This window comes from Crocuta crocuta, unplaced genomic scaffold (assembly GCF_008692635.1).
Source record: "Crocuta crocuta isolate KB4526 unplaced genomic scaffold, BGI_CrCroc_1.0 scaffold125, whole genome shotgun sequence".
NCBI classification, from domain to species: domain Eukaryota; kingdom Metazoa; phylum Chordata; class Mammalia; order Carnivora; family Hyaenidae; genus Crocuta; species Crocuta crocuta.
This window is the reverse complement of record NW_027531143.1, coordinates 160,763-183,309: the sequence shown is the minus strand read 5'-3', so window position 1 is coordinate 183,309 and position 22,547 is coordinate 160,763.

Below are 22,547 nucleotides of genomic sequence, written 5' to 3'. Positions count from 1 at the left end.
ATTGAAATAGAGGAGGCTATATTAATACTTAAGTTTTGGGGAAGTCAAAAGTCATATACAGATTTTTCAACTGTGCAGAGTTCAAAGCCCCTAACCTCTGTGTTGTTCAAGGGCCAATTATATATCTGCAAAAATAATGAAGTCTATTTATCCTCTTCGTGCTAGATATGATGCCCTTTTTTGGTCTTCTACCAAGGTCAACACTAACAAATATGTCTACTAAAACATATTACTCAAAACAGAGGTTACTGAATGTTCAGGTGTTATAGGAATTAGATTTAGGCTAGTTATTAAACCCTAGTTTCAACTCTACTGGGGGAATGAATGTATTCATGCTGACACTTTTTTTTTTTTTTTTTGAGATAGAGTGTGTGAGAGCATGTGCAAGTTGGGGAGGGATAGAGAGAGGGAGAGAGAATCCTAAGCAGGTCCCACTCCCAGCAGGATCCTTGAGCAGGACTCAGAGAGTAATGACTCTCTCATTACTCAGAGATCATGATCTGAGCTGAGATCAAGAGTCCGATGCTTAACTGATTGAAACACCCAGGATCCCTAGCACAGACACTTTTAAGAAAACTCTTTCCAGATCACACATAAAAAGAGAGACAAATCCAAGGTATTGACTCCAGGCTTATCATTCTCACAAAATACCTCGACACAGTGTTCCTTCCTCCTGCTCTGACTTACGACTCCCTTCTTGGTTGTTTTAGGAAAATAAAAAGAATTGACTCTAGGTACAGAACTAAAGGATAACTATACTTTTATTCAAGCACCTGTGAAGCCCCCAGTTGGTGAACTTATTGTAACAAAGAGTGGAACTAAGAGAGTTACCAATCTTGTAAAAGTGTACATGAAGAGCACGCTAGCACTGACAGCAGGCTATTTACGGTATGGCCGTGTAAAATTGCGGGAGCAAAAAGATTGCTTACTTTTTACGAAGGCTGGGTTGGCACAGGATACTTTCCCTGGATGTTTTCTGGCTACTGTTTGGAATCAATTTCAGGGCAAAAGTGTGTGAGGCTGGAGGTAGGAAATGGAGAAAATCTTGTATAACAGCAGTTTCAAGGATACAGTCACTTCTTGGTAGAAAATAAGGCAATGAACACTGACAGCTTATTTAAACGGAATGACTCAAGTTGGATTTGGGGAGGAAGGATCTGATTGAACCTGTGCTAAGCACATTTGCAAACAGAGGGCAAAACCGCTTGCATTTTTGCTTTTGTCTTTTAGTGTCACAATCGTGCTTTGTAAATGCTCTGGGCACTCCTGGTGCCAAACACAATTTTGTGAATGCTCATACTCAATTGAGGATGCGTCGACATTTACATTTCAATAACATTTGAAAGATTAATTTGTTTTTTCCACAGCTGTGTGCATTCAAAAGAGCTTTGTATCTTCCCATGAATAATCATGTTTTTTTATGATCTATAGTTATATCTAGAGGCTGCATCTTCAGGTATGAACTTCAGGAACCCAAAAACCCTGCAGACTTGAAAAGTCCCATTCAGAACTAAGCATCTGTAGCCTTCCAGTGTAGGCGCAGAAGAGTGACAGGTAACTGTGTTCCCACCTTGGCCAGCCAAACATTAAGTTGGAGATGATATATAAACCATAGTAGTTATAGAATGAAGCATCAGTTCACCTCTCTAGAGTTAAATTTATTTTTTGACATTGAAGGCCCATCTTTGCAATATACTTTTTCATGCAATAGATTTTTTCTCAGTTAATTCATGTAAGCTTGGATGAATATTATGTAATGCTGAAATGAAACAAGATTCAACGTCAGTTGAATCCTACATATTTTTTAACACATTTAACTGCTGAGGAATCCTTCTATGGAAATGGACAGAGTTCTATTTTAACAGTGTTATTCAGTTTTTGACCTCATGAGTTGGATGCCAAAATCATGCAGTGATTTATTATCAAAAATTATTTTTTATGATCTTTCATTTGACAATTAAAAGGAGTCTTTTTCTATTTTGTTGATAACAAGGGACTGGAAATAGTCTGACTTGTAACAGAGTATGTTATCAAATCATTAGAGCCCTTCACTTTTTAATTTTTGGGTACTAACCACAAGAGCTTTACAGAGACTTATCAAGTGACCAATTATTAATTAAACTCATTATAGTCTTTCACTTAGAGGCACCTTGTTTGTGGATTTAAAATTAGGTAAAATTTCTATACCGGATATCAAGATCTACTACAAAGCTGTAGTAATCAAAACAATATGGTACTGGCACAAAAACAGATCAATAGATCAGAATAGAGAGCTGAGAAATAAACCCGTGGTTACATGTTCAGTTAATCTATGACAAAGAAGGCAAGAATATACAATGCAGAAAAGACAGTTTCTTCAACAAATGGTGCTGGGAAAACTGGACAGCAACATACAAAGGAAAGAAACTGGACCACTTTCTTGTGCCATACACAAAAATAAATTCAAAATGGATTAAAGACCTAAATGTGAGACCTGAAACCATAATGCTAGAAGAGAACACAGGCAGTGGTTTCTCTGACATCAGGTATAGCAATATTCTTCTAGATATGTCTTCTGAGGCAAGGGGGGATAAAAGCAAAAATAAACTATTGGGACAACATCAAAATAAAATGCTTCTGCACAGTGTTAGCAAACCACTAACAAAACAAAACAAAAAAACAACCCGCTGAATGGGAGAAGATATTTGCAAATGATGTATCCAATAAGGGGTTAATATACAAAATATACAAGGAACTAATACAACTCAATACCAAAAAGCAATCTGATTGAAAAGTGGGCAGAAGACCTGAACAGACATTTTTCCAAAGAAGGCATACAGATGGCCATCAGACACATGAAAAAATGCTTAACATCACTCATCATCAGGAAAATGCAAACCAAAATCACAGTGAGATATCACCTCACACCTGTCAGAATGGCTAAAATCAAAATCACAAGACACAACAGGTGCTGGCAAAGATGTAGGAAAAAAAGGAACTTTCATGCACTGTTGGTGGGAATGTAAATTGGTAAAGCCATGTGGAAAACACTATGGAGGCTCCTCAAAAAATTAAAAATAGAGGCACCTGGGTGGCTCAGTCAGTGAAGTGTCTGTCTTAAGCTCAGGTCATGACCTCATGGTTTGTGAGTTCGAGCCCGCATCGGGCTCTGTGCTGACAGCTCAGAGCCTAGAGCCTGCTTCAGAATCTATGTCGCTCTCTCACTCCCCCTTCCTTGCTTGTGCTCTGTTTCTATCTCTCAAAAATAAATTAAAAATTTTTTAAAAAATAAAAATAGAAATACCATATGATTCAATAATTCTACTATTGGGTATTTACCCAAAGAAAACAAAAACACTAATTCAATATGCCACCCCTATGTTTATTGCAGCATTATGCATATCCATACCCACAGCTAAGATATGGAAGTAACCTAAGCATCCAACCATAAATGTGTGTGTGTGTGTGCACGCGTGTGCGTGTGTAGAATAGAATATTACACAGCCATAAAAAAGGATAAGATTGTTCCATTTGAGACAACACGAATAGACCTATAGACCTAGAGGGTATTATGCTCAGTGAAATAAGTCAGACTGATAAAGGCAAATACTATATGATTCCACTCATAAGTGAAATCTAAACAAACAAATAAATGAATAAACAAACAGAAACCAGAATCAGGCCTATAAATACAGAGAATAAACTGATAGTTGCCAGAAGAGAAACAAGTGCGGGATTGAGCAGAATGGGTGAAGGGGAGAAGGAGACCCAAGCTTCCCATTATGGAACAAACAAGTCATGGGAATAAAAGGCACGGCATAAGGAATATACTCACTGATCCTGTAATGGTGATGTAATGAGAGAGACAGCAGTTACACATATGGTGAACACAACATAATGTATAAACTTGTCAAATCACTATGTCATATACTTGAAACTAACATAACACTGTGCATCAACTATACTCAAAATTTAAAGTCACAATAAAATAAAATTAGGTGAAACTGAAACCTGTATATTTAGGCTTTTTTCCCATTGCCCATGAACAATGACCTTTGTTCTTGATAAACTTTCATTTATTAAAAAAAAAAACTTTCATTTATTAAAACATAGCAAAGCAACCTTTAAAAAGCAAGGCAAATAGAGAGATGGCTACTTAATACTCATATATAAACAACCATTTTCATTTCATAGTGATTGTCAAATTTATAATTATGAATCTGACAGAATTGGCATAGCATTACCAATATCTGACAGGGAGACACTAACTCTTCTTAGTGACCTTGGTCTTCTACCATCCAATGCATTGCCAGATTGCATTTGAAGAACAGGTTATTTTATACTTAGAAATGAACATCAAGAAGTATTAAGGATAGGGCTTAAAAATGGATATGAGTGTATTGATGATTGTTAAGTGCATTGCTTACAACAGAATCCACACATATTCTGGTTAAATTAATCTATACTGTATAATGAGATAGAAATAAAATAAATTTGCAGAAAAGAGGTTGAAAAATTACAGTGAGTAGGAGTCTTGCTCCCAAGTTAAAAAAAAAAAAAAAGAAAAGAAAAGAAAAGAAAAAGAAAAAGAAGGGCACCTGGGTGGCTCAGTTGGTTAAGTGTCTGACTTCAGTTCAGGTCACAATCTCACTCAAGCCCCGCATTGGGCTCTGTGCTGACAGCTTAGAGCCTGAAGCCTACTTTGGAGTGTGTGTGTGTGTGTGTGTGTGTGTGTGTGTGTGTCCCTCCCCAGCTTGCTCTTTCTTTCTCTCTCCCCCCCTTTCTCTCTCTCAAAAATAAACAAACATTAAAAAAGAAAGAAAAAGAAAAGAACATGGATTTACAATACTTATTTATTTTTTGGTGCAAGGTCATGAAATTATTTCTCCTATAGATATAGACAAATGATTAAGAATAGCTACTCCTGATACATGTTTTATTTTCATAAAGATGTAATGTTTATGCATCTTTTTTTATTACTTAAAAAGTAAATATGCCAAGATGGTATACTCCATAACTACTTAATATTTCCCAGAATCTTTGTTGCAAATCTTAACTATCTTAAGATAAAATGATATATGGTTTGTCTATATCAGGGCTCAGTCAAAACGAATAGCACAGGAGGAATTTTAACATGAAACTCACTACAGGGAATTGTGTTCCCAAAGGGTGGAGGAGCTGAATGTGCAAAAGGGGTCACCTAGATAACTCTGATATTCCATAGCAGGAGCAGCTGCTATCCAGGGAAGAGGCTGCAATTGTCAGAGCCCAGAAGCTCAGAGAAAGAGTCCCACAGAGCTGGGGCTCAGACCTCTGAGGAGGGGCATGTTCTAGCTGCCATTAATGTTTTGAGACCATGCCCAGAGGCTGGTTCTGATGCCAAAAGAGACTGGAGACCAGAACCAAGTACAGGTGTCAGTCATTGCTAGGGTGTTACTACAGGAACAGCAAGAAAACATGAGGAGAAAGTCCCTTCCTCCATCCTTTCTGTGTCCCTCTGCTGTCCCCATTAGCAGTCTCTTATAGGAAGTCAGCCGGCAGAGGAGAAAGAGTTTACAGATTCCAGGCCGGCTCCATGGAGTAATCCGTAGGAGAGGCAACTCTCGGCCAGGAGGTAACATCTTCACAATCGGCTCATCATAAGGCTGAGTGAACTTTCAGCTTGTCACCTGGATGATAGTGGCTGCCTTTCCAACTGGAAGGTCGGCACCCATGTTTGCTTCCCCCCCCACTCAATTCATCGCAATGCCTTAAACAGAGCACACACAGACACTCAATAAATATTTGTTGAATCAATAAGTGAACAAATGGAGTTCAAACACAGATCTCTCTGATGGCAAAGCCTACAATGTTAACTCTTTTTACTATCACTACAACAGTCACTGCCTTGGAGGAGGAATATACCAAAGAGAATCTCTTTCCACTTTACAAGTGTGCCTGTAAGTGGCCTTGGCAGTCTGTTTTATTAATGTCTCTGAGACTGCTGGAGTGAATCAGAAAGAAGTGATAAAACATCAGCAGTGACTAATGACTTCCAGTCTGCTTCTTTTCACAACAGTACAAAATTTTACCTGATGACCAAGTTGACATAAAATCTTCACACAGAGACAGTCCAGGTTTTATTTTGTGTGCTAACTGGAACTACAAATAAAACAAAGTGATACCTCTCTTACAAGAATCTCAGGAATGTTTCAGACACACTTTTTTCCCCAAGAGACTAATCTATGATATAGCCATTAAATCCTATAAAAACATAAATGACTTCAGTGCCCAACAACACTAAGTGCTAACCTTCTAAATTCCTTGCTGTCAAGAGCAAGGCTTCACATGTTGCTCTTGAGAATGGCCACTCTGTCTTCTCTGTCTGCCCTGAGCCACGCACCATAGCACAACCTGCTCTTTGAAGTCCAGAGACATTGGTGCCATTCTCACTTGCATTTTAAAAAAGAGAAAGTAGAGGAAGTTTTCAAATTAAAAAAAATTCCACACAAGCTTATGACAACCCATTGGGGTGCACCTGTTCTAGCTGCAAATAGGTAGGCATTTAGACTTTTTTCCATCAGTCCCCTTAGACTTAAGGAACCTTTCTCAGTGGTGTCAGACACAGGGCAGAATACCAAGCCCCATGCCCACGAGAAGAGTGACAAATAGGTCTTACAAGCTCAGGCCACCTTTCACCCAGCACCAAAGTTTCAAGCTACATTACTTTTAGCAGCAGCCGGCTCTGTGTTCTGTGAGGCTTAGTGCATCTCAATAGAACTTCTTTGGAAACTTGAACCTGGTCTTCAAACCTTTTCTAGTGTCTTTCACATCACCTTGAAGCCCAAGGCCATGTAATGATGCTGTGAATTCCTGTGGCTCCTTTCAGCAAAAGTTGGGACATTAATGTAGTTTTGGTTTTGAATGTAATTTACTGATAGACTGTGTTTTCTGGAAGAAAAAACTGGATTTTGCCTGATGCTCAATTTGGAAGTGGATAAAGTTTCTCCCTCTTCCCTTATTTGTAGGATTTCCAGATAACATTTCCTTTCTAATTCAAGTGAATGAGGCCCTGGGTTATTTTACATTCAGTCACACTCACCTATGGTGGATTTTATGGTTATAGTATTAAAGCTGGCATCTCATTTAAAGAAATGAAGTGTTGGCATCTGAGCTGGAAAAGCTCAGGCAGAGGTGGTTTTGGTAACCCATGGAATGATGTTAGATCAACACATGGCTTTAGCCATGATGGTGTCTCCCCCTCTGGATCCCCTCTAAGAGGAAAATCTCAGGGCAGGAAATTTGGAACTGGTGCCAGAGCAGAGTTTGCTATCAGAATTAAAAAGGTTGTGAACCCCCAAATTAAAGCAATGTGTATTTTAATTTTATTAATTTATTTATTTTGAGAGTGAGAGAGAGAGAGGAAGTGGGAAGGAGCAGAGACAGAATGAGAGAGAATCCCAAGAAGGCTCTGTGCTGACAGTGCAGAACTCATGAACTGTGAGATCATAACCTGAGCTGAAATCAAGTCGGACGCTTAACCAACTGAGCCACTCAGGCACCCCAATCTTTATTTTTTGATGTTTATTTATATTTGAGAGAGAGAGCATATGTGCACACGCGCACAACAGACTGCAAGCAGGGGAGGGGAAATGAGAGAAGGAGACATAGAATCTGAAGCCAGCTTCAGGCTCCCAGCGGTCAGCATAGTGACAGTGACGCAGGGCTCAAATTCACAAACAGTGAGATCATGACATAAGCTGAAGTCAGATGCTTAACTGACTGAGCCACCCAGGTGCCCCTTAAAGCAATCTTTCAATTGTGGTCTGGTTTTCTGTATATCTCCAGTGCTACTAATCATAAGTGACAAATGAATTCCACAATGGTTTCATAATCTAATTTGTGGGATTAATGCTAATATCTCTTTTAGACAGAGCTGTAATCTTACCATCAAGATCACTTTCCTTAGGTTAACAGTTCTCAAAATAAACCTAATGAACCCTGAGTATAAAAGAGATATTTTCAGAGAGTCTGAGGTCAGCATTTTTGGAAAATAATAATACTAAGATGTTATTGGCCTTTTTTATCCTCATTCACTTCCAAGAACACAATGGAGTTTTCCAGAGGCTACATAAGGTGTGATATTATAATAGGCTGAATGCAGAAGCAGATATGACAATCCAGTGGTCTGCTAAGTGACATTAAAAAAAAATTAGAAAAATGTAAAACAATGCAAATATTCTCACGTGTGTGTGTGTATGTGTGTGTGTAGAATGTAGTTACACACACACAAAAAATAAACCNGTGTGTGTGTATGTGTGTGTGTAGAATGTAGTTACACACACACAAAAAATAGGTTATTTCTGTTAACATGTAATGGGTCTACTAGGTTTAGGTTTTGATTTAAATTTTTTTTATATCTTTATTTTATTTTGAGAGACAGAGCGCGAGCAGGGGAGGGACAGAGAGAGAGGGAGACACAGAATCCGAAGTAGGCTCCAGGCTCTGAGCTGCCAGCACAGAGCCCAACATGCAGCTCGAACCCATGGATTGTGAGATCATGACCTGAGCCGAGGTCGGACACCCAACTGACTGAGCCACCCAGGCGCCCCGGTTTATGATTATTTTTAAATGAATTAACAAATAAATACTTATCAAAAGATCTGACCCACATAAACACAATAGCTCTTTGGGGTACTCAATTAACTTTTAATAGTATAAAGAGTATAGGGGCAGCTGGGTGGCTCAGTCGGTTGAGCGTCTGACTTCAGCTCGGTCGTGAACTCATAGCTCATGAATTCAAGCCCTGCATTGGACTCTGTGCTGACAGCTCGGAGCCTGGAGACTATCTCGGATTCTGTGTTTCCCTCTCTTTCTGCCTCTCCTCCACTCACACTCTGTCTCTTTCTTTCATTCTCTCTCACAAATAAACATTAAAAAATTTTTAATAAAAAAGAATATAAAGAGTTTAGAGACCAAAATATTTGAGAACTACTATTTTGGTTTATAGCCTAATTAGACAAGTATCAATCTTCATTTTACAGTGGCTTCTATTAAAGTACAGACTTTGTGGGAGTGTTAATGGGTCAAAGTAAATCCTGATAGTTTCAACTCCAAACTATATTAGTTCACAACCTTCATCACCTATAATCTCATTCACTCTTACTGGAGAGATTTTCTCCAAATGTGTTTAATTACATCCACTTGTACCAGACTACAATCCATTCTGCACATTGCAACCAGAATGATCTTTTAGAAACGTAATCTGATGGAACTCGAGGGGAGGGGCAAGATGGCAGAGAAGGAGGGAGCTCCGTGCATTGCACTCGCCCCCATATCTCACACGGAAAAGATCTGAAGCCATAGGAAACCTTACAGAACCCAAGAGATTGGGAGAGAAAGAACACAGAATCCACTAAGAAAGCCTTCTAACATGAGTGCCAACTGGGGAAGATAAAATCGGGCAGGGATCGGAGACTGGAGGGACGGGGCAATGCCCCTCTGCAGGGAGTGAGAGGGGAAAAAGAGAGAGTCCGAAACTACTCAAGATACGGTCCCTGCTGCTGGGAAACAGAAAAACCTCCACTCAGGGCACAAGACCGGGCAAGCCAAATCCCCACGCGCCAACTCATCCAGGAGCGCTTGTTCATGAGCCAATGCGACCCGGAGTGGCTGTGCCGCGCATGGGCACCACTCCTTTGTTCCTTTGTACTCTCCGCGCGGCAGGATTCCTGGAGGAGCCAGGCGCATATCTCCGCGCTCCGAGCTGGCTGGAACTTTAGAGGGAAGGCGAAGGGCTTAAAACTGGGAGATTTGCCTGTGAGTTCATGCTTCAAGTGACAAGACACAGCGGGACCTGGTTTCCCTCTCTCCCGAGGGCCAGACGTGCCCCACAGACAAACCCCCACCCATGCTCCACAACGCGACCTGGAGAAACGGGAGCACCGGCTTCTGGCTCCACCGCCAGGACTAGGCAAGAGGTTTGGAATTGCCCTGAGGGGATTGCGAAGTTGTGTCTACCTCAGTTTCAGTCGGGCTCGCAAAAACCAGCCTGGCCTGGGTTAAAGAGCGTGACCAACCTGGCACGGGGAGTTTACACACCCAAAAAAGCGAGGTGCGGTGCTTGGTTCAAGAAGGGACTGGTGCACCGCCACTCTCCTCTCCACAACCGCTAAGGCAGAACTCCTGCCTGACTCACTGGATCACACCCAGCCCATCCTTGCTACAGAGCTGCACTCCTTTCTTTTTTTTTTTTACCCTTTTTCCCAGAACAATGACTTGATTAACTTTGGTCACTGGCTTGCTTAAACAGTAACAACTAGTACATTCTGTAGATGTCAATTCTAAACCTACCAACATTTTCATCTCTTTCTCTCAGCAGTAATTAGACTATATAGTTTCTCTGGATAACACCAACATCCTTCTCTCACCTATCCAACCATATTCCACCCTTTAGCTCTTTGAATAAAGCTTCTTATTCCTTTTGCTTGTTCATTCTATTTCCAATTTTGCCTCATCCCCACCCTGTCTTCTCTCTCTTTCTCTATGCTCTTCAACCAGCACTGCATACACACGGCTATTTATCTGTAGCTGGGAAATCGGCTGTATACTTTAAACCGTTCTTTGTCCATCGGTTTTCTTTTTTTTTTCCTTTCCTTTTCTTCTTTTTGACCCTTTCATGTATTTTTTACTTTCTATTATTCGCCCTCCCCCCTCGGTCTTTTCTCATAAATTTTTCGTTTTCCCTCACAGTTTGCATGTTAGTTGAATTTGACAGTGTGTTTGTCTGCTCCTGCTCCCTGTGTGTTTGTCTGTCTGTTTTCTTCTCCAGGGCTACCTCAAGAAACANTAAATTTTTTTATAGTTTATTTTTGAGACAGAGAGAGACAGAATATGAGTAGGGGAGGGGCAGAGAGAGAAGGAGACACAGAATCTGAAACAGGCTCCATGCTCTGAGCTGCCAACACAGAACCCTATGTGGGGCTCGAAGCTATGAACCACGAGATCATGACCTGAGCTGAAGTTGGAAGCTTAACCAACTGAGCCACCCAGGCACCCCCTATGTATTGTTTTTGTATTGTCAGTCCCTCTGACTAAAGTGAAACCTCCATGAAGGCAGACACTTTGACTGCTACTCATCACAGTATATCCAATGCCTAGAATAATGCTCAGTACTGAGTAGATGCTCAATAAATACTTGTTGGACGAGTGTGATCTAAAGGGCCCATATCCTTGTAGCTGTGTATTAAATCAAAATGTGCTATCTACTTAGCTGTACACCAGGTACCAGGACACACAGATGAATAAAACACAGCTAAAGTCTATGTTATAAATCAGAATGATATTGATCTTAGACAAGAGGTATAGGTTAGGTGATGGGATAGAAGTACAGAGGAGAAAATGATTAATTACAAGTGGGAGATTTAAGGAAAGCTTCGTGAAGTAGGGAATAACTAAAAATGTCTAGCAACACTGATTTCAACTTTATCTTGTTTGGGCTTTGCAAAATAATCTTTTCACTCTGTGTGGTCCTAGCCACAATCATTCAAGGCTTTTACCTTAAAACTACCAGAGGATCATTGGTTCACTCCTGCTCCCAAGAGTCAGCTGTTTCAATAGGTAACAGAAGCAAAGNGTTTATAGCAGCACTCTCCACAATAGCTAAAACATAGAAAGAGCCTAAGTGTCCATCACGGACGAATGGTTCAAGAAGATGGGGTTTATCTATACGATGGAATACTACATGGCAGTGAGAAACAATGAAATCTGGCCATGTGTAGCAACCTGAATGGACCTTGAGGGTGTTACGCTGAGCGAAATAAGTACCAGGACACACAGTACTTAAAAATAAGGGAGCTATTTTTACTAAACAGACAAGAAGAACCGGATGAAGAGTGACTACTCTGACCCCTGCTGTTCAGGAGGTTTTCTAGGCCTTTAAGCCCAGACACTTAGCCAAGTGATTTTTAAGTTGGAGACAAAAATAATTACTAAATTGCACAAGTTCTCATCTGGTGTCATGAAAATCCACAAGATCCAATCAACATTTTACTAGAGTTTTACACAAACATCAGACAAATGTGCTGTGAAAATTCCAACAGTGTAAAAAGAAATGAAATTTAAGTATGTCAACATACATTGCCCATTTCCACACTGTTGCTAAGATGGGAAACAAGAATTTGAAAGATTAACAAAGAGAGGGACCCAGAGTCAGGGGTGGGGGGCGTGGTGAAAGGGAGAGAGAGGGAGGGAAGAAGAGGCAGTAGGAGAATGGGAGAGAGGGAGAGAAGGGGAGAAGGAGAGGGAGAGGAAGAGGCAGGGGAGAGAGATATAAAAGGGGCATACCCTTTACTGAGACTCCCTACTGTCTGAAGAGAAGTTTTTGCAATAAATATCTTGAAATATCCATGTTACCTCTCAGTATTAGATGACTTTTTGCTATCATTCACTTCAGAACAGTGAAGTGACTCTAGTGTCTCAATGATATTCCACAATGGAGAGTTTTTGGTGACTCCTCCTTATCCCAGTTTGCACGGATTTTCCGTATTGCATCCAAACATCCCCAAGCCAGTCACAATTTTTATTTTATTGCCATGTCCTGTTGAATAGGATGTTCTAAAACTAGTAATATCTCACCAGACTTCATATACTGCTCTCTGCATCATTAATTCTATCCAGCAGGGTCAGGTTCCTGAACTAAAAATCCTACCACATCAGAAACTAATTATAACCAAACACTCCTTGTGAGTGAACACTAGATCATGTTTATACAATAGGCATCTTGTCCACATATAGTACCATTTTCTCTGATATCTCACATATTACAATTTAAAAATTTTGTACACTGAATGGCTATCCTTTGATTGTTGGCTTAGTCAGGGAGATCCATAATTTCTCTTGATCCCTGCCCAAAGTATTGATTTGTCCAGGAATCCTGATGATGCTATCAAAAACCTAGGTTCTTTTCCCATGTTTCTTCTCTCCTGTCCACAAAGTGGGCTTCCTCCTAAGGCTGGTTCTCCTCATAGACACAGAATGGTTGCTAGGAGCAATCCATGTCACATACTATTTTGTTTACATCTAGCAGGAGAGAGGCGCCTGGGTGGCTCAGTCAGTTGAACATCCCATTCTTGATTTTGGCTCAGGTCGTAATCTCACAGTTTGTGAGTTCTAGCCCCATGTCAGGCTCTGTACTAACAGCACGGAGTCGGCTTAGGATCCCCTCTCTCTGTCCCTCCTGTTTATGCATGCTCTCTCAGTTATTTCCAGTAGCTGTCTCAAGAATGATAATATTCTTTGTCAAAAGCTTCTGGAAAATTCTTTACTGAGTCTCATTGTCCTGAAGTAGCCTACCTAACCTGAACTTATAGTTGTGGAAGGGAGGATTGGCTCACCCCCACTGGAAGGTCAGCTCCCCAACCTTCATGTACTCTCTCGTAGTACAATGAGAATGAAATTGGGGTGAGAAATATGGTGTCCACAATAGCCTAGGGAGTCTGTTGTCTTACAAAAGTTCAGTCCTTCTTTTATAGTTATGGCCATTTAACTATAATTCTGTCAAGCTCTGCAAAGCAAAATAACTTCTGATTGATGAGCACCCATATTGCAGATCTGTAACCTGCACTCAAGTTTTTTTGTTTTATTTGTAGCAGTTTGGCTGGATTTACCAGCAGTTTTGTCTCCATGAAAATTTGGTCATAACAGAGAAGATACTCTCTAGTTCTTGCGTCAGGNAGCACCCATATTGCAGATCTGTAACCTGCACTCAAGTTTTTTTGTTTTATTTGTAGCAGTTTGGCTGGATTTACCAGCAGTTTTGTCTCCATGAAAACCCCCCTTAATTTGGTCATAACAGAGAAGATACTCTCTAGTTCTTGCATCAGAAAAGAGAGGCCATGTCTTTACTCAACCCTATGGGTGCATAAAAGAAGGCATTAATTAATGTACTGAAGTTGGCCAGCTCCTGCAATGACCCTCATAGGTAGGAATGTTCGATTCCTCATCCTTCTGGCTACAGGATCTTCACTGCCCATGGAGCATCTGGGGGGGTCATAAAGTGACTCCAGAAGGTTGATGTACTTTGTTGCTTTGGTGCTGAAATTGTAGTCACTTTCTTCTATCACAGGCATAGTTTGAAAATGGCAGTTCACAGCTAATGTTACCCTGTTTGTAAAGATGTATACTTTACTGGATAATTTGGTATGTGGATCTATTTGGTTCATTCAAACACTTTAAAGCCCCTGAGGATGATGTGAGAGAGAAAGTATCTCCCAGGATGTCTTAGGTGGTCTAGAAGCATCCTAAGGGTATTGCTCTGATGAGGCTGAGGCCTCTTATGGGAGGCTGTCACTGCAGGCATACTTGGGCATTCTCTGGGCTCACACAGATGCTTCCAACAGAAAGCAACCAACAAATCCAACATGGTTCTCAATGGCCTTCAAGTCACAGAAAAAACTTCCTTCATGTCTGCTGGAATGTTCCACTTAGGCCTTTGCTACTCTCTCTCTGGTGAAGGATGGCCATTTTTTTCTGATCCAGATCAATAATCATCATCCTCAAATGGCAGGAAATTTTATATAGGTTGTTTGTTTTCCTGCTGTCCTTTTTCCAACATAGGGACAACTAGTTTAAATTTCAATGAAAAGTCTCTCTTAGATTGCACATTATCAACATCCTCTTTTACCCAGAAAAAAAGGAGAAAATGTTTACTTATATTCCTGGCCATTGTTTCATCATGAAAAAAAAGCTCTTCTTTATAGACATTTTATTCTCATAGGTCTTCACAATACAGATTTTATAGAATTGCTTTTTGGGCATTCTTTGATCCAAATATTTGTTCAAGACACTGCAAACATCTCATGTGACCAAGTACCAGATTGTGTTATTACATATTAACTGAACCAGTGATGTGAACATCTCTGTAAGATCTCATGTACAGCAATTGTAAAGCACAGGGTCCTGGGCGAGCCCTGATGCAGCCCTGGGGGAAATCCTAAATAATGCTTTTGCCCTACCAAGCCACAAACTGAAAGAAGTCACAAAACATTTTATTTATTTCCAGACTTCCTTTAGAGTTGAACAGGCCAATTCCATCAAATGTGGCTGTTTGCCTATTTCAAGTTGAAAGATCATTAACAAAAACAGAAAAAGAAAAGGGGGGAGAAAAGGCCTCCTCAGGACCTAATCAGGGGCTGCACAGAATTTTCTTTTCTTAAGCCAAGTACTATTCTATCCAAGATCATGGGAGTCTTTCAGGATCATTCTGTTTGCTGGCAAATTAGTTAGAGATGAGATAACCAAAGTTTCTGCACCATCAGCTGAAGGAAGTTACCACTTGCAAAGCTTAGCCAAAAAGAGGATTAAAAGACATATGCATAAGAACTAAGGAGCATTTTCCAAGAAGAGACAGTAAATTCCAAAGATAGGAGTGTCACTCAGCATCACTGCACAGCATTGGTTTTATCTATTGGTGACAGATGTCTCAGTTGGCTTGAAATTGGACAAGCCAATAGTTTTTCAAACTGACTTAGAAAATAGACCAAAATTTTTAAAAAAGGATATATTTTGCTACTAAGCACAACCTACCTTCTACAATGATCTATGACTCTGAAATAGCCTTTGATAATAAAAATTTGAGATTTGAAGTCTGTTTTTGAGTTTGCTATTGGACCATCATCCCACTCACTTAACATCAAAAGAAAGAACTTCATCATGATCCCATTGTATCTGCACCTCTGGCCTCAACAGAGACCTGTCCTGAAACTCAGAAAGGATCTGAGCCATGATGATTGAGACCACAAGAAAAGTGACAATCATTTAGTGCCAAAATCTGCCTGATGAGTTTAAGAATGCCTTACGTGGAAGATTTTTTTTTTTTTAATTTATTTATCGAGACTCTATGGAACATCTACAAAGCAGTTTGGTGATAGATACAAAAGCAGGAGGGGCGCCTGGGTGGCTTAGTCGGTTAAGCGTCCGACTTTCACTTAGGTCATGATCTCCCGGTTCGTGGGTTCGAGCCCCGCGTTGGGCTCTGTGCTGACTGCCAGCTCGGAGCCTGGAGCCTGTTTCAGTCTGTGACTCCCTCTCTCTCTGACCCTCCCCTGCTCGTGCTCTCTCTCTCTCTCTCTCTCCCCTAGAAATAAAAAAAACATTAAAAAAAATTATTAAAAAAAAAAAAAGCAGGAGACACCACCTGGAATGAGGGCTACTGTTAACTTCAATTCTGAAAACAAGAAATGAAAAAAGCATCCTTGCTTACAACTAGAAGTCTAAGAGACATTCTGGGTATTCAGTTCCATCTTCCCATCTTCTATAATCCAGGATATTTTGCACCTTCTGTAGAGAAGCCCCTAGGCAGTCTACACACTGGTTAGTGGCACAAAGTGTGGAACAGGAATAAAGCCCAGCTTCTCCAATCAGTAGCTATAGGAGCTAGACAAGTATCTCTATACCTCAGTTCCCTCATCTATGAAATAGGAATAATACTACCACCAAACTCAAAGGGCTGTTGTGAGGATTATGGAAAGTGCTTAGGATAATCTTTGGCATTTAAAATCAACATATATAATAACAATAATAATAAAATAAATAATAATATATTCAATAGTAATATATATTTAATAATCTATATGTGAAATATACATTTCACATATAATATAATAATATAATTATATATCTCATATATAAAAATATGTTTTGTATATATAAAATATATATTTCATATATAAAATTACATAAATTTTCAGTAGATAATATTTAATATATATGATATAAAGCTAAATAAAATTACCCTGTTCTCTAAAATCACTCAAAAAATGAAGATATCCCCAGGAGTGCTGATGCATAGGGGCACATGGACCCCCATGTTCATAGCAGCACTCTCAACAATAGCCAAATCATGGAAAGAGCCTAAGTGTCCATCAGCTGACAAATAGATCAAGAAGATGGGGTTTATCTATACGATGGAATACTACATGCCAATGAGAAAGAATGAAATCTGGCCATGTGTAGCAACATGGATGGACCTTGAGGGTGTTATACTGAGCGAAATAAGTCAGGCAGAGAAGGACAGATACCATATGTTTGCAAGTATAGGTGGATTAGGAGGAACTTAACGGAGGACCATGTGGGAGGAGAAGGGGAATAATAGTTGGGGAGAGGGAGGGAGGCAAACCATGAGACACTCTTGAATGCTGAGAACAAACTGAGGACTAATGGGGGTGGGGAGAGAAGAAGGGGGTGATGGGCATGGGGGAGAACACTTGTTGGGATGAGCACTGGGTGTTATATGGAAACCAACTTGACAATAAACTATTTAAGAAAAAAAATGAAGGTACCCTCAAGTCCTAGAAAACAAATACACAAGTAATGCACCTATGGATTATAATAGGGATCTCAATGTAGGAAACAAATAAAACTGCATAAAAAGTCTTATCTAGGGCTTATATGCTAGTAGCAATAAATTCACAAAAATATGTGAGTAAAAGAAAAGTTTTTAATGATCTAGATCTATCCAATGAAGGGTGAATTGCTACTTTCTTTAAAAAAGAAAAATCCTTTTTAGTATTGAGTATTCATTAAAATAATTTTATTAGCCTCATAGCTTAATATAATAGGTACTCAGTAAATATTTATCATTGTTAATAATTATGATAGTAATAGCTCTCTCACAAACAAAATAATAAAATATCATTAGTAACAACTAACATTTGATTGGGTCTTTACAAAGCCCTTCCCATATATTATTTTGATAGAGCATTATAGCAATTTTGTAGGGACAATTGTATGTTCTTCTTTTTCTTAGATGGTAAAACCAACTCAAGAATGGAAAATGGCTTGCTAGAAGTTATACAGCTTGTAAGTAGGAGAGATGACCCTCAAATTCAGGTTCATGTTTTCTATACCGCAGAGAAGCAGCTAGACATGTTCCCAACAACTTAAGTCAAATTGTTATCACTGGTTTATAAGTGTTTGGTGGTGTTGATGTTGATGAAGGTAGGTAGAGCTGGAGCTTTTCTTTTATTCCTACCTCTGTGTTTCTTCAAAGTCACCAATGCAGCAGAATGAATATCAGATGAAAGCAATTCTTCGAGGAAATAAGCCTACATGGGCTAAGTAAGTCTTTCTCACATTTCTTTCTGGTCACTACTATATAACCTTATCTTGCATGAGTCTGTGGTTATTTTTTTTTTTATTTTTTTAATGTTTATTTATTTTTGAGAGAGACAGAATACAAACAGGGGAGGGGCAGAGAGAGAGAGAAGGAGACACAGAACCTGACACAGGGCTATCCGCACAGAACCTGACGCAGGGCTCAAACCCACGAACTGGGAGATCATGACCCGACCCAAAGTCGGCTCCCCGTTTCTGTGGTTATTAATGGCAACTGTAACCAATAGGATTACACATTTTATTTACCAAACTTAACTCAAAATTATTTTGAAATAGTTTTTAAAAGTACATTCAGTTTCAAAGAGCAAATATTGGCTAAAAATCATGGACACTCAATATAGAAGGGAATTCTTAGAAAGGTTCCAGAAAACTTTGATCAAGCACATCACTAAAATAAGAGCCATGTTCTGCTTCCACCTAGTATGTGAAGAACCAGGACGAGTATTGCTCCCACCCAATAGTGAGGGCTGAGGCAGTAGAACAAGAAAGCTGCCTAACTCCCAAGTAGAGACAAGCCCCTTCAAGGAGAATGGGACACACAGACTAGCTTGCTTATGGCAGAGTATGGGAAAAAGAGTTACTGGCTGCCATGCAACTGGGTAAGAAAAAATGAATTAAAAGTTTAACAAGTTGCTAAAGGCCAAATGTGGGCTAGTGTGACAGCAAAGAACTCCAGGTAGTCTCAGACACAAGAGAATTTTGCATTCCTAGCAGCTCATCTCCCTGAACCACAAGAAAGAATGGGAGCAGATGGGATGAACACTGGAGACAGTCAGCTTCAGCACTGCATGTTGCAGAAAGGGATTGGCTCCCTTTGAAGACAAAATGATCTAATCTGGATCCCTTCCCAGGTCCTTAAGCCTTAAACCACTTGTGTGGGCAGGAAACCCTGTTGCTCTCTAACATGTAAATTACCCATTAGTACTGGAGAAAGAGTTGAAAGGAAAAAGCCCTTCACCCCTGGCGAAGAAGCAGAAAATGTCCCAAGTGCACAATTCCACAGCTCATCATTGAGGTCTCCTCTCACTGGGGGAGAGCCAGGGACTCTTTTCTATCCATGACATGCCATGAATATAAGATGGCTGCCAAGAAAAGAGGGAACAGAAACATTGAGAAATCCCTACCCCCGAGGCCGAGGCATGCTGGACCTAGCAGGGGCTGGGCTAGACAAGACAATAGTGTAAACAGAAGCCAGTGAGGAAGTGTGGCAGTAAGCCAGGGAGGAGGCAATGATGGTGGCTTAAAGAAGGACTATAGTAGTGGTGGTAACAAATCAGTAGATTTTCAACCAATTTCAAAGGTATAGCTTATATTTCTTGAAGGGTTAGATGTGGGGTGGAATAGAGTATCACAAATCTGCTTTGCCCTAGACAATCCCAGTTTAAACCTGCTGTCTGGGAATGACTGATCATAGCACCTCCTTTCATTCTGAAAGTATCCTGGTTTGTACATTTATACAATAAATCAGATGGAGTCCTTAAGTTTAAAAGACAAAGAAGAGTCAAATATGTCTCCGAGTGTTTGGACTGACCATCTAAAAGGATAAAATTCCCCTGAGACAGGGAAGTCTTTGGGTGGTAAAGGAGGATTGGCAGGAGCTCAGTTTGGGAGGTGTTGGCTTTAAGATGTCCATGATACATCCAAGTAGAAAAACCAAACAGATAATCTGCTGTTCTAGTCTTTGTTTTGAAGGACGAACTAGGCTGGAGATATGAATTTGGTAGCCATAAGTATATTGATGGTACTTAAAGCAATTACACTGGATAAGATCACCATGAAAGTAAATGTACAGAGAGAAGAAAACAGGATCATGGGCTGAACCCTGGACAACTCTCACTTAGCAAGGGAAACTGAAGTTTTGCAGCTACTAAGGTAGGAAACAAACAAACAAACAAAAAACCAAGAGAATGTAATGTCTTGGAAACCAAGTGAAAAAGTGAAGGTCCTTTTTTCACCCTTATTATCATATACTTCTGATTTTACAGTAGGTCATACTCACCTTCCTCCAAATTAAGCTGTTAGTGAGCTTTAAAAAATTTACAAGTATCTGGAAGATGTATTCACCTTATTATGTGAGGCCAGATATGAACTGAGAGCTAACATGGTATATACTTGGGGTTTAGTCCAAATTCTATTAACTTACTCTGTAACTTGAAGTCATTCAATTCTCTAATTTTCTAAGTTTTTAGTCCTTTACTCATTCAGCAAGTATTTGTTGAAGGCCTATAACTGCAATGCCTAAGTGGGATCAATCCCTTATCACCTAATTATTAGGATAGATGTGATAATGTAAATGTTTTGAAAAGTACACTGTGTAAATATTCCACATGTTACACATGATTTTGCTGATTGTCCTTTTCCAAAGACTCTAAAATCCCAGGTGTGGTATAACCATATCCTTTAGATATGATTAATACAGTCCTTTTCGAAACTGGAAGAATTACCAAGGACCTTCTCTCAACATGCGCTCATTAATTTCTATGTGAATGTCCAGTCTGTTGGTGTCAAGCCCTGCACTATCTCTGCGAATACAAAGAAATCTAAAAGAAAGTCAAATGAACAAACACATACAATGCAGTGGGCTTTCCTAAGACTTTTCTCAGTAATCTCTCTTGACTGAGCTATGGTAAGATCTAGTTAAGAAACCATAGATGGTAAAATTTTATTCTTACTGACAAATTTAAAATATTTTAATAAATTGTGTACCAGAGAGGGAAACTGTCCACTTCTCACAATTTAGAATAGTTACAAAATCAAACTGCTTTAAAAACCTCCTGGAAACAAGTTGATTCCCTGACAACACTATTATCTTAAATGTTTCTTGACTGAAAGGTGAATAACTGTGTCCAGGAAAAATAATGCAGAAGAAAGCTGGAAATAAAGTGACAACAAAATTAAGGTATTAAAGCTCCAGAGATCAACATCCTGACAGCTATTTCCAGGAGCACTTATCCCTCTAAGACAGAGCCAAAAATACTACCTTAGAATTCTCTTAGGAATTATCTGAAATTCTGCAGACCAGCCATTTTTGGGAGCTCATCCTCCTTGATAAGAAACCAAATATTTTGCTGATTACAGTAAGATTCCATCAGAACTGACAACCTCAGGAATGAGAAAGGAGGTGAAGGAAAGCGCCCTGCAAGGGTGGGATGGGGTGGTGTGAGGGGAAATGCATCTTCTCTTCCTGTGGCTCAGAAACAATTACTTTGTAACTAAGAAAGCAAGAACTCATTAAAATTATAAAGAGACAAATGTTTGCCTTCCCAAGGGCTGGGTAAAAAAGGGGAGGAAGTAAATTCTGGAAGGAAAAATTAAAAGTCCAAAACGTAAAGGCTTAAGGACTTCAAAAAGTGTTCAGCTGAATTAATAATTACAGCATTTTTATAATAACCAAAGTGCTGACTTCCAGGGTCTTCCTTTACAGGTAATGGCACACACGTAGAAAAGATAGAAATGGTTATTTCTCCAGAACAGTAAACTGCTTAAGTTTTCAAAGACCACAGCGGGGCTAATTATGTTTATGACCATGGCTTTTAAAAAGGCAAACTAATTGACCGGCTTATTTAAGTAAGAAACTAGTTAGAAAAAAAGTGCTTCTGAGTCTCTACAGTTCCCGTCTCCACTCTTATCATTAGTTTGTTAAATTGGTGGTTGCTTGGTGTTGACCCCAGTTTCTGTCCTCTGCTAGATTGGGGATGTTGATTTAATAGGAGTTTAAGAAAAAAGATTGCATATTTCCTTTGAAAAATCCAATTCATGTCACATTCAAACAATGACACTCCAAATTGATTTATAAGGCCAACCCATGTAATTTTCAAATATGTGAATAGACCTCAAAGAATGAGATTGCTTTTTGCCTGATAGGCATGATTGCAGATGAGGTCTCCATTAAGACCATATCTTACCCTTTAGAAAATTTTAAATGACACCCTAATAACAGTGAACTTACAAACATAAAATGTTAGCACTGACACAAGCCAAGTAAAATGTATAGTTAATGTATCACAGAAAGCTAACACTTTGCACTTCCAATGTCCCCTTTATCCAAACAAAAATTTTAAAAAATTTCAAAAGTAGGCAATCTCCCACATCTAGCATTATTGCTGTAATAAGCAATGTGATGTAAATGCTGGAGAACCAAAGAAAATACTCTACTGGAGTACTTTAGCCATGGCTCTGGACCTTATGAAGTCTTCCAGGAAATACCCACTCATGCCAGGATACATGGTCAATGTGATGCAGAAGAGGATGAGATTTCAGAGACCCCAGCACATCCATCTGCCATGTGTCCCCCACTAGCCTCTCATGATACCAAAAATTCCTCCCCACAATGCCCGCATTCAAAAGTAAAATATGAAACCTGGGAGGAAGAAATCAAGAGGTTATTATGACTAGCTAGTATGTGACTAGTTATA